Below are 8,854 nucleotides of genomic sequence, written 5' to 3' on the forward strand. Positions count from 1 at the left end.
CTTCATCAAAGCATTCCTTAGAATATTGAAACTTGTCAAGATTTGCGGTGAAATAGCATACCCTTTTTGCGTGACATTGTGGAACGCCGTTGCTAACTGCCTTTATTACGTCGCAGTTTCTGTATACAGTGTACACATTACTACACTTTGGATCCACAATGCACTGCTGATTTAGGCAGGGGTTATGCGGATAGAATATATGCTTCCAAACTCCTAATTACCAATGCTCTTGGAGGAATTCTCCTTGGATACTTTGTTTTCCGGCATTCTTCCAGAGCTGCTTGGTGATTCCGCTTATTTTAAGGGTATCAGTTCTTTATATATATGGAGCCTGGCGACAAGTTTCCAGTAAATTGTTAAATTGACCGATACTTAAAGACGGTACTCGCAACTACGGGCAAAGGAAGGCTAAGCTAAGGAGACAACGTTGAAGGAAATCATAGCCTGGTGACTATAATCCACTTAATTTTGTTTTACATTATAATAGTCGAGGCAAATGCAATGTTCACGCCAAATTTATAATTTATTGGTTTATTTGGTTGGTGTTTTTACGCCGTACTCAAGAATATTTCAGTTATACAACAGTGGTCAGCAATTTGGTGGAAGGAAATTGGACAGAGCCTGGGAAAACGCACAACCATTCGCAAGGTTGCTTTCTGACTACCTATATATAGGCTGTCATTACACTACGAGAACCCTTCCCCACGTATGCGGTCGACAGCTTGACGAGATTGCATAAAATCTTGTTTCACAATTCCGGGAATTGATAGGATATTGAATAACAGGATACATGAAAACTTATAATAAAAAAAAGAAAGAACAAAAAATAGTGTTGATGCATACATTTCATATCTTTACATCTTTTAAAGGAGAAGACAGCACCTGGCTATAACATATTTCAATCGAAAGAAGGATAGTCAAGCTTTCTAAAAAGTATTATACTTTATTATTTTATTGAGATTTAACCGAATAACAAAATGACAATACCACAAAAATGGCTGGTGCGAAACGAGGCAGCCATCTTGAGAATTTTATCCAATCAAACACGTTGCTATCAGATTGCGCGGCCTAAAGTGTGACGTAGCCTTAACGCATTCACTCTATGAAGTGACATATGATAACACAGAACTACTGCATAGGACATGATTTTGAGATCGTTTACAACGATATATTTACGTGTAGCCGAAGGGCCATTTCACACAGTGTTGTGGGAGAGGTCTGTATCATTTACCTACTGACGTAAAGTCAGTTGATTTACAAGCCGGGCAGTATTGAAAGAGGGTATCACAAATTATATCAGACAACAGCTTACCGGCCCAAACCGCATTCATCTCCCCAGTAGACCTTAGGACTACTTAGACCCGCTGTTCAGATTATACAAATACATTTTTGTCGTTCACATGCAACTGCATGAGTTTAGTCACCATAACAAATATCAGAATTATGTAAACATTTATAAAGGGTCACAACTACCAGTACCAGCACAACCTATTCGGAGGCTACGACCCGAACCGGAAATACTTTCGAGGTTAGAGAGCTAGAGAAAACGTGACGTCACTTTACTCTCGATAATGGAGACGTGACGAAGCTGTGAAAAGGTGAAGTTTACTAAACTTTTACTGGGTTGAAAAAAAACCTAAAAAAAAAAATATTTTATGCTGTTTTAAGATATTTTGATTGGTAGTCTTTCAGTTGACATAAACATTGGTCAGGTACTGTCTTTCACTTTAATACCTCGTCCCTTTTGTGTATAATTTCGGTCAATGGTCAGACATTTTCCGAAATGACGTCAATGTTGAAATCACTGGACCAGCTTAGCTCTCCGCTTTCAAACTCTTTCCTCTGCGGAGTTGTTTTGACAGTTATCGTCGGGGCCTCCGTGGCTCAGTTGGTTAGCACGCTAGCGCAGCGTAATGACCCAGGGGCCTCTCACCAAAGCGGTCGCTGTGAGTTCAAGTCCAGCTCATATTGGCTTTCTCTCCGGCCGTACGTGGGAAGGTCTGTCAGCAACCTGCAGAGGGTTGTGGATTTCTGCCGGGCGCTGCCCGGTTTCCACCCACCATAATGCTGGCCGCCGTCGTATAAGTGAAATATTCTTGAGTACGGTGTAAAACACCAATCAAGTAAATAAATAAACAGTTATCGTCGCTGACACCACGACTACAGGCTACTTAATTTCCGGGCAGACAGCTGAGGCCTTAGGAAAACTGTAGTTTTTGCTAAAATCCAAAAAAGAAAGCCGAAAAGCCTTTTTCTACTTTCACTTGTTAGTAAACTGCATATTAAGAAATAAAAACCAAGCGTTTTATATATCCTGTAAAGGTTGTATCGTGCCATTAGTGCAACATGAAAATCAATTTGGCAAATATTAATTACATCCTAACCGTTGTTGTTCAGCCAGTTGTCCAACGTCACCAGAGCGCCTCTTCTACAAGCCAGGTAGTGCCATCTTAAGGTTATATATTACAATGCCATGCGCATGTTACCATGCGCATATTCAGGGCTCTTATTTATCAAGACCAAAGTCATAAATTGCAAATGCTTAAAAAAGCCAAACTTAGGAAAGAGCTGAAACTGTGGTTGGTACACTGTCTTGCAGTAAAGAATCAATGAACAAATGTTAAACTTTCTAGGACAAAACATCTTAATTGTAGCTGTGTTTGAATTCCTTACTTAAGGCGTTTGAAAAATGTAGGCCCTGGTATATAAAATAAGAACCTAGACGTCAAAACAGACATTCGTATATATCAGCCGTCAACCAAAATGGACGTTCCATGTCAATAATAGCAAGGTCAATTCTTCAAACAACTTGCAATACAAACCACCAAAGAATTGAGAAAGTACGTAAAGTACGAAATAAAGACGGATTCATGCAAAGAGAAGTTATTTTCACTGGTTGAAAAGACGCAAGGAATGTTCTACGCGTATGAATGAAATCAATATCCACATCGTGTACTATATGCTAATCCACAAATTGTCGATAATCAAAATATGCAGATGTATTTCAGTTGCGCTTTGATTGAAACTGTTTACACATCCAACGTGGAGATCTTATTGAAAACGACGAATATACGGTATACAGATTTAAGGCATAGAGAGTAAAACCACAGCAGCGACGACAGTGTGATAGCTGGCAAATGGTCACACGTAACCGGCGAAATAGAGCATCTTGTCAATACTGAAATACTAAAATAGTAGCAAAGTACAGACCCCTAGCATCAGGCCTTAAGCAGAATTATAGGTAAAGATTTACTTAATAAAATGTTGTGTCATTACATTTAATGCACAGTCACATTAAGACAATGCAGGGGCCTCCCTGGCTGAAGGGGTTAGCGCGTCCGCACGGCGCAATGGCACAGGAGCCTGACACCAATGCGATCACTGTGAGTTTAAGTCCAACTCATGCTGGCTGCCTCTCCGGTCAAATGTGGGAAGATTCTCCAGTAACCTGCAGATGGTCGTGGGTTTCCTCCCATTATAATGCTGGTCGCCGTCGTAGAAGTAAAATATTCTTGAATACGGTGTAAAACACCAAATCAAATAAATAAATAGGGGAATCAGGGGTTAATGCCGGCTGCCGTCGCATAAGTGAAATATTCTTGAATACGGCGTAAAATACCAAATCAAATAAATAAATGAAACAATGCACAGGGGTTAGGGGTTAATACGGGCTGCCGCCGTATAAGGGAAATATTATTGAGTAACTCCGGCGTAAAGCACCTGCCACATAAATAAATAAATAAATCTGGTGACTATCCTGATTGAAATAAAATTATCTGCTTCGTCATATTAGGTCCAATTCTGCCGTGTAGGATTCCCGATTGTCAGGCTTTAAATTCAAACAGGATGGCAATGTGTAAAACAAAACGCTAAAGTTACATGATGCATATGTTGTAATATGTTATATCATTGTACATGAACAAGGGAGACTACCCTAGTTGTCATGACAGTTTATGACACTGTACCGCTTGTTAGTGAATTTTATGTCACCTAATCGACGAGTCCATGTGGTCATGACATGGTGGCAGCGCTGAAAACGCGGAATCCGTGTTAAATCTGAGAGTAACGATCCCTCCGGGTGAAACAAACTTTTTGTTTTACCGTCATTTCACGGCGATGGATTCACTGAAACCGCCGGAACCGCTCCATTTGGCGAGCGGGAATGTGTGTGAAAATTGGTGCCGCTTTAAACAATGTTGTGAGTTGTACAGACTGATATCGGGTGCGGACGGAAAATCCGATAAGGTGCAGTGCGCCATCTTTCTACATGTGAATGGGAACGAAGCACTAGAAGTCTTTAACACCATGGACTTGTCTGATGATGTCACGAACTCACTTGAAGCTGTGATCGATAGTTTTAAGAGACAATGCAATCCGCGCAAGAACATTTCCTTGGAGAGATATAAATTCGGCACGAGATCTCAACTGGATGGGGAGAGTATCGATCAGTTTGTCACTGATTTGAAGTCAATTGCTGCGGACTGTGAGTATGGAACTTTGGCCGAAAGTTTAATACGTGATCGCATTTTGTTGGGTATTAAAGACAATACCTTGAGAACTAGATTGCTGAGGACAACCGACTTGACACTGGATAAAACTGTTGAACTGTGTAGAGCTCATGATGCATCTGAAGCTCAGTTAAGGACATTAAGTGAGGGCGTAGCCGCAACTACTGTGAAAGAACTGCGAGAAAAACCCAAACAAAGACTCTAAATCTTCCTAAAAGCCACAGAAGAATTTCAGAGGTCAACACAAACGTTCACAGAAAAAGGGAAGAAAGTGTTATTTCTGTAGATATGATATGCATGACAGATCTCGTTGTTCCGCGAGAAATAGGTCATGTAATAACTGTAGTTCCGTCGGACATTTTCCGTCCAGATGTCCGCAGAAGTATGTTCGTGAAGTATCAGTAGATGACACAGAGCCCGTGTCTGAAATCGTTAATGACAGGTATTTCCTGGGACAAGTGAAAAGTGTCGACAACACTTCGGTACCGCCATGGCGAACTGTGCTACACATGAATGATACTGACATTGACTCTAAGACAGACCGTGGTGCTGATGTGACTGATTTCTGAGAAAGTCTAACAGTTACGAAAGAGACCTTCTCTCAGACCAACATCAGTCATTTCGGACAGTCCTGGGGGCCAATTAAAGTGTCTGAGACAGTTCATCAGTCGTTCTTTTCGTAAACAACAACCTTATTTCCTGAGAGTGTTTGTAGTACAGAGTGATACTGACAATTTGTTGCGTCGCTCTACAGCTGTCAAAATGAATTTGATCGCGCGTCTTGACACTGTAACACGCCCACAGGAAAGTGAAGATGTGTTTAGTGAACTAGGTCTGATGAAAGACACTATGAGTAAAATTAAGTTCACGCTATTCCGTACTGTGCTACAAGAGCTAGGCGAGTACCTATTCGTCAATATATTAACTTATTATTATTAAATATTATTATTATTACATTAACTTAAGCAAGCTGAGGAAGAGCTCAAGCGTATGGAGCGTCTCAATGTGATAACTCCTGTCACAGAAACGACTGATCGGTGTTCACATATGGTCGTTGTACCTAAACGTGGGGGTGAAGTACGCATTTACATTGATCAAAAGCCACTTAATAAAGCCGTTAAGCGTGAGTTGTACACTTTACCAACCGTCGAAGACATACTTCATAAACTGTCAGGAGCTAAGGTATTTTTCAGTTAGATGCATCGTCTGGTTACTGGCAGTTGGGTCTTGATGAAGAAAGTAGTAAATTAACAACTTTCATAACGCCTATGGGCAGATTCAGATTTTGAGAATGCCGTTTGGAATTTCGAGTGCCAGTGAAATTTTCCAACGTGAAATGACTCATTTGTTAGATGCTTTACCCGGATCAGCGGTATTCCAGGATGACGCCATGGTGTTTGGTCCAGATGTAAAGGGACATCGATGACAATTTATCCAGTGTTCTTAAGAAAGTGAGTGAATCTGGCATGAAACTCAATAAGGAGAAATGTGAAATTAGACAGAGTAGTGTTGAGTTCTTGGGACATTTGGTGAGTAAGGATGGTATTAAGCCTCATCCTGATAAAGTTCAAGCCATAAAGGACCTAAACCCAGACGTTAAACGGCTCAGGCAGGTAATGGGTATGATAACTATTTTGCGGAAACATGTTCCTCCAATGGCCTAGATAGCAGTTCCGCTTAATGGCTTGTTGCAAAACCATGCAGTATGGTCCTGGAATGAACTTCAGGAGCGAGCGTTTCAGAAATTAAAGGACTTGATTTCTGAGTCACCGGTCCTAGCTTTTTACAGTGTTAATAAACCGACAACAGTGAGTGTTGACGCTAGTCAGTACTGTATTGGAGCTGTGTTAATGCAACAACACAGTGATGGCCTGAAACCCGTGGTTTATTGTGCTCGTCGACTCACGAGTACATTTGTGGACTTTTGTGAACATTTCAGCTTGTTGACCGACCACAAACCACTGGTTCCACTGATCAATGATCGGAACAATGAGCAAGCCCCAGTCAGATGTCAAAGACTCTTACTTAGACTGATGCGGTATAATGCTAAGGTTCAGTATCTACCGGGGAGGAGGCTAATCATAGCAGACTTAATGTCCAGATCTCCCATGAATACGACCTATGTATTAGATACAGAGCATGAGGTTGTAGTTCATGGGCACTCAGTTGGAGCTAACCTGCGGATCTCAGATCCATTGCTTCACGAAATCAGAATGCCAACTGACAGCAATCCCGTCTTGCAGCAAGTGATCGACTATACCATGGAAGGTTGACCCAGAATCGTGCATAGTACTGATAATGATGTTCGTGAGTTTCACAGTATCCGTGGTTTATTTATTTGTTTATTTGATTGGTGTTTTACGCAGTAGTCAAGAATGTTTCACTTATACGACGGCGGCCAGCATTATGGTGGGAGGAAACCGGGCACAGCCCGAGGGAAACCCACGACAGTATCCGTGGTGAACTTAGTCTTGTTGATGGACTGTTAGTGCGTGGGACGCGCATTGTTATTCCTGAGTGTATGCGGGAGAGTACACTGGAGAAACTTCAACATGGACTCCCGGGACTGACTAAATGTCGTGAGCGAGCCAAACAGACAGTCTGGTGGCCGGGACTTAATGACCCAATTGGACGTGTCGTGAAACACTGCCAGCACTGTCAGGTTAAGAGAGCTGCTCAACGCCCTGAAACATTGCGATCTACACCACTACCAGAACGTCCTTGGCAGGGAGTTGGTGCAGATTTGTGTGAAATGAATCTTAAGAATTATCTCGTAATTGAAGACTGCTATTCGAGATACACTACGACGACTTACCTGCCCACTACAAAGGCCAGTGTAGGTATTGGGAAACTGAAAAACATGGTATCTCGTTGGGGTATCCCAGAGAAATTGTTAAGTGATAACAGACCTCAGTTCACTTGCACTGAGTTTTTGCACTGATATTTTTGTAAAAACGTATACCATCAAGGATGTATCTAGTAGCCCTCACTTCCACCAGTCAAACGGTGAGGCAGAGAGAGCTGTGCAGACAGCAAAGAACAATATCCCTTAAAGGATCATTCCTTGCTTTACTGTCGTACAGAAATACGCTTATAGCTAGCTTAGGCTACAGTCCGAATGAATTGAAATTGTCAAGGAGAGATAGGACAACTGTTCCTGCCTTGCCCAGTATGTTACAGTCTAAATGGCCTAATAGAAGCGAGATCCAACATAATAATAGCCGATCTAAATCCGACCAGGCCTATCATTTCAATGAGAGGCATGGTGCCACAGACTTGCCTGTGTTACAGCCCAGAGACAACGTTCACATGAAACCTGACAACGACAAACAGTGGAGTTCTCTGATAACTGCTGATAATGAAAGTGGGCAGATAAGGTGTTTCTGTATGAGTTATGTTTGTCGTGTTAAAGGTTTGAAAGTAATGTGCACTCTGATGATGTATTTCGCATTTCATGATAAACTTTCTATCAGGAAAGATTTTGCTTTTGTAATTTTAGGTTTCGGATGGACAATTTCTAAATTTCTAAAAAGATCGAGAACCTCCCCAGCTTAACTGAATTTGAACTGTAAACTCAAAAAGGGAGAGATGTTGTAACGTGTCATTGCATTGTACATGGAACAAGGGAGTATTCACGACAGTTTACGACACTGTACCGCTTGTTTGGTAATAAAGACTTCTGTGTCACCCCATCGACCAGCCTATGTGGTCATGACAGCATGTATATTATATTAAATTCGCATAAATTTTACCTTTCTGCGAGGACAAGTTTGCCCCTTTTATTCAACGTTGTCCAACAACAATATTTCGTTTTTTATCAAATGGCATTACGCCCCATAATCGGGTCATACAGACATGCAGGTGAGAAACCAGAAGGGCTCACCTGTCCATCTAAAAGAAAGCGTCCTCAAGTTCCAGTTTTAAAGTGTTCGGCATGACCCAGCCCGGGCTCATACCAAGGTTTCCCTTTTTGCAAAAAGCCATTTGAAATACTGTACACCAAACACTCCTTTGTATAGTTTTTAATTAATTTTTCAGAATTTTCTTCGGATAAATGAAATACGTTTCATTTCCAGTTCCACGTTCAGGGGAGATAACCGTACAAGCTACATCATGGCTGTAAAACAAAAGTTGTTCCCCTTGGTACGTTATCAATATGTCGCTATCAGATCAGGAAGATGGCCCTCCACAATCTTCATCCAGACGATTTTGTGCAAATATACTTGTTCCAGGCAAGTTAAACGTTCCTAACCGAAATCTTGAACAGAACTGGAAAAGATTTCAACACCAGAGGACGAATTGTGAGGTAGCATTACGGCTAGGCACGGAGACGTCACAGGCCAGGT

This window comes from Liolophura sinensis, chromosome 1 (assembly GCF_032854445.1).
Source record: "Liolophura sinensis isolate JHLJ2023 chromosome 1, CUHK_Ljap_v2, whole genome shotgun sequence".
Taxonomy (NCBI): domain Eukaryota; kingdom Metazoa; phylum Mollusca; class Polyplacophora; order Chitonida; family Chitonidae; genus Liolophura; species Liolophura sinensis.